At 53.7% G+C, this 5,000-nt stretch overlaps 1 non-coding gene across 1 annotated transcript in view; it reads left to right on the forward strand.

Moving 5' to 3' along the window:
- The first annotated feature begins 3,813 nt into the window (after nucleotides 1-3,813).
- LOC126433198 (small subunit ribosomal RNA) overlaps nucleotides 3,814-5,000 on the forward strand; it is a 1,910-nt gene continuing 723 nt past the window's right edge. The window contains exon 1 of the ribosomal RNA XR_007578313.1: nucleotides 3,814-5,000. This exon is cut by the window's right edge and continues 723 nt beyond it. This is a non-coding gene — a ribosomal RNA (small subunit ribosomal RNA).

Below are 5,000 nucleotides of genomic sequence, written 5' to 3' on the forward strand. Positions count from 1 at the left end.
CGTCATCTATGAGACGCCAAGCCGACTAAGACAGCGATGGGCCCAAAGCGCCCTTCTTTCGACCCCACCCACAAAGCCTGCACCCTCTGTCGACAACAGCACCCCAACGCCAGCGCCTCTGCCGCACGAAGTCGTGGACCGGCAATCACTCCACCTGCACCCGTTCGTGCCCCACCCCAACCGCCCAACTCGCAACTCCAGCGGATGCACGGCGGACTTTGCTCGCACTCGCAATGTGCAATCCACCCCTATAACGTGCGTTTCATGAAGAGTTATGTCCAATATGCGACATTCCCGCTGTCCATATACATGAGCTGCGAGCTGTACCACGTACGAGCTACAGACGCGATCGCGTTGCTCTCTGTACGAATGCAGATGCTCAGCGGCAGCTAGGAGGCGCTCCATCCATTTCGGTACCGGTGAGCGTTGCACTCGCAGTCGCAAAAACGTACGGCAAGTATATTACTCGGAAGAGTCAATGACAGTCCAAGCCCCCCTGCGTGGGAAGAGTCTTCCTAGGCCATGACCCACCGGAAGGGCGCAGCGTCCCCCACCCCAGACATGTGACGTCACACTATCGGTATTGACGACTAGACTGATTCCTTATAATCATTTGCCATACACCGGTGGAAGCTGCCGAGACGAGTAACTACATGGCGGCCTCGCCGTGTCACTAATGTACAGAGATACAACAGTTTCGACTGGAACCGGATGAAACGTATACACGGCGCTGATTAGTAATAGATAGAGCCATCAAAATACAGATAATGTATACAACTGTCCGTATACATGCTGAAAGACTCTGCTCACAATCACAACCACACGTCAGCCAGACACTCTTATCACGCACTACTCTCTGCCTGTAACAGGCACAAAGACAATATGTAAGCACCAGCATGGAACAACACCCAGTGCATCCTCTCCGCCACATTAGACAATCCACACTATCATAACCAGACCGGGAGGTCCACTCACAAAACAGAATACCCCACCCTTCCGACAACCACCATTGCTCAGCTAAGCCACCAACACCCACACATGTCCTACACAGGGGTACACCCAACATCACAATACTGCCTCCTGTCACAGCACACAAACAATGGCAGGAATGAAAGACACAGGTCTGCCACAAGCATGGAATCAGAGCGCCGCCTGTCATGAGCCAAAGGTGCATCCTGACGTGGCAAATCAGATGATGCCGCAGGCATCCACTTACTATAATCACAATCAACAAACCGGCCGCCGCCGCCGCCGCCGCCCCCCCCCCCCCAATACACCTTTCCTTACAACAATGTGTACCTTAACCTAACCCACATTGTACCTTAACCCAACCCACATTGTACCTTAACCTAACCCACATTGTACCTTAACCTAACCCACATTGTACCTTAACCTAACCCACATTGTACCTTAACCTAACCCATATTGTACCTTAACCTAACCTATATTGCGCCTTAACCTAACCCACATTGTACCTTAACCTAACCCACATTGTACCTTAACCTAACCCATATTGTACCTTAACCTAACCTATATTGCGCCTTAACCTAACCCATATTGTACCTTAACCTAACCTATATTGCGCCTTAACCTAACCCATATTGTACCTTAACCTAACCCACATTGTACCTTAACCTAACCCACATTGTACCTTAACCTAACCCATATTGTACCTTAACCTAACCTATATTGCGCCTTAACCTAACCCACATTGTACCTTAACCTAACCCACATTGTACCTTAACCTAACCCATATTGTACCTTAACCTAACCTATATTGCGCCTTAACCTAACCCATATTGTACCTTAACCTAACCTATATTGCGCCTTAACCTAACCTATATTGCGCCTTAACCTAACCTATATTGCGCCTTAACCTAACCTATATTGCGCCTTAACCTAACCTATATTGCGCCTTAACCTAACCTATATTGCGCCTTAACCTAACCTATATTGCGCCTTAACCTAACCTATATTGCGCCTTAACCTAACCCACGTTGCGCCTTAACCTAACCCACGTTGCGCCTTAACCCAACCCACGTTGCGCCTTAACCTAACCCACGTTGCGCCTTAACCCAACCCACGTTGCGCCTTAACCCAACACACGTTGGGCCTTAACCTGCTCTGTAATTGTCATACGACGCGTTAAATTAGTGTAGTGTTGCCTAACTGCAACCCCCGCAATATAGTTTGCTACTCGCACTGCCCGGTCCCCAGAGTATCGCTTCATGTTAAACACCTTGCAGCTATACACTGTAATGCGGACGGCAGCAGGACGTACATGCTCAATGCCCTTCGCAGTTGTTCATTGGCATTCGCATGGCGAAGCACAGCCTACGTTGTGGTACGGCTTGTGTCAACTGTCCGCTGATGTTGTACGTCCAAATCACACACTGTACTGCACATTGGTCCTCATGTACTGAATGATACATCGTGGTACATGTGTGACCGTACCACGACTGCGCCAACAACGGCGAACCATACGGTCCAAATATTGTGCACTCAGCTACGTGTCGTCTCCCTATAAGAGCTGGATTGCAGTATGGTATGCCGTGGATGGCGATCACCATGAGCCGTCTGTTGATGTAGTGGCGCGTGTTGTCAGACGTAGTCGTCTCTTCTCACACACCGTGATAGCATGGTGCACTGCGTTCCACATCTGCGACATGCGACAGAGGCCGGTTGACAGTCGTTCGCGCAATGGACATCGCATACGTACGGGGGCCACCTTCCACGTGTTCGCGAAGCGTGCACATGTTGTTGCGTGTATGTGGGCAGACATAGTGTGTCGTGACACCTGACACAGGCATGCAACAATCGTTGAATTTGCAAATGGCGATGGACGTCTACGTTTGCTGGTGACGTTACGCAAATGAAGAACTGGTAAACCGTTGTGGTGCGGTTGTTCTCGCTAGAGGTGAATCAGTGATGGCGACGATCGGTTGAGCTACCAACCGGTTGTTTCAGCGATACCCACCATGCCCACGAACGTGAATGGCATGTGGGTGTGAAGCGATACGCGGCGGTGGCTGGGTGGGACCGTCCCCGGCCGGTGAGGGGGGGCCTCCCGGCGTGCTGGCCGCGCGGTGCGTGGGCGCACGCGCTACAGCCGGCTGGTGGGGGCGGCCAGTGGCAGGCGCGCCGGCCGACGGAGGCGGCAGGCGGCGCAGCTGCGCGCCGGCGCACCCTGCACGCGGCGCCGTGCGGCCAAAGTAGGTCCTCGCGGGCCCGGTGCGAAGCGCGGTGGACATCTGCAGTGTGCTGGTCCGATTGAGGACTGTGTGCGCTGAGGATGCGCCGCCGCCCGGCGCTCGGCGCCGCGACGCCGTCTGCTGCTCGGTCGCCTCTGCGGTTCTCGCAGGTGGATTGTATCGCAGCTGTGCGGACGTGTTGGCGCGTGCGCTGTGCTGGGAGAGTTCGCTTCGGCACCCAAGTGGGGCTTTTGTCCTTCTGTGGCGCTGGCGTTGGAGCTGCCGGCCACCGTAGGTGGCGCGTGTTGTCTCCCGCCGGCAATGCCACGACAGCACGCTCCCGGGCCTCTGTCGGCAGCGGCAAGCTCAGTTGGGAGCACGGGTGGTCGCACCTAAAGCGTCTACTCGCCAAACTCCGGGCGATTGCGCCTCTCTCGAACCCGACCAAGTACTTAGGACGGCGCTGCGCGCCGCCGGGACCTGAGAGGGTTTCGAGGTGTATTGTGCAGGGGAGCTCAGCCTCCTCCTGTTTGCAGAATAATTGAGCGGACGCTTGCGTGTTCGCGCGGGCTCCCGGGACACACTCCCGGGCGGCCGGCTGCTCAGCTCTAGTTGACGCAGCTCCCTGGTTGATCCTGCCAGTAGTCATATGCTTGTCTCAAAGATTAAGCCATGCATGTCTCAGTACAAGCCGCATTAAGGTGAAACCGCGAATGGCTCATTAAATCAGTTATGGTTCCTTAGATCGTACCCACGTTACTTGGATAACTGTGGTAATTCTAGAGCTAATACATGCAAACAGAGTCCCGACCAGAGATGGAAGGGACGCTTTTATTAGATCAAAACCAATCGGTCGGCTCGTCCGGTCCGTTTGCCTTGGTGACTCTGAATAACTTTGGGCTGATCGCACGGTCCTCGTACCGGCGACGCATCTTTCAAATGTCTGCCTTATCAACTGTCGATGGTAGGTTCTGCGCCTACCATGGTTGTAACGGGTAACGGGGAATCAGGGTTCGATTCCGGAGAGGGAGCCTGAGAAACGGCTACCACATCCAAGGAAGGCAGCAGGCGCGCAAATTACCCACTCCCGGCACGGGGAGGTAGTGACGAAAAATAACGATACGGGACTCATCCGAGGCCCCGTAATCGGAATGAGTACACTTTAAATCCTTTAACGAGTATCTATTGGAGGGCAAGTCTGGTGCCAGCAGCCGCGGTAATTCCAGCTCCAATAGCGTATATTAAAGTTGTTGCGGTTAAAAAGCTCGTAGTTGGATTTGTGTCCCACGCTGTTGGTTCACCGCCCGTCGGTGTTTAACTGGCATGTATCGTGGGACGTCCTGCCGGTGGGGCGAGTCGAAGGCGTGCGACGCGCCTCGTGCGTGCTCGTGCGTCCCGAGGCGGACCCCGTTGCAATCCTACCAGGGTGCTCTTGAGTGAGTGTCTCGGTGGGCCGGCACGTTTACTTTGAACAAATTAGAGTGCTTAAAGCAGGCAAGCCCGCCTGAATACTGTGTGCATGGAATAATGGAATAGGACCTCGGTTCTATTTTGTTGGTTTTCGGAACCCGAGGTAATGATTAATAGGGACAGGCGGGGGCATTCGTATTGCGACGTTAGAGGTGAAATTCTTGGATCGTCGCAAGACGAACAGAAGCGAAAGCATTTGCCAAGTATGTTTTCATTAATCAAGAACGAAAGTTAGAGGTTCGAAGGCGATCAGATACCGCCCTAGTTCTAACCATAAACGATGCCAGCCAGCGATCCGCCGCAGTTCCTCCGATGACTCGGCGGGCAGCCTCCGGGAAA

This window comes from Schistocerca serialis, unplaced genomic scaffold (assembly GCF_023864345.2).
Source record: "Schistocerca serialis cubense isolate TAMUIC-IGC-003099 unplaced genomic scaffold, iqSchSeri2.2 HiC_scaffold_1162, whole genome shotgun sequence".
Taxonomy (NCBI): domain Eukaryota; kingdom Metazoa; phylum Arthropoda; class Insecta; order Orthoptera; family Acrididae; genus Schistocerca; species Schistocerca serialis.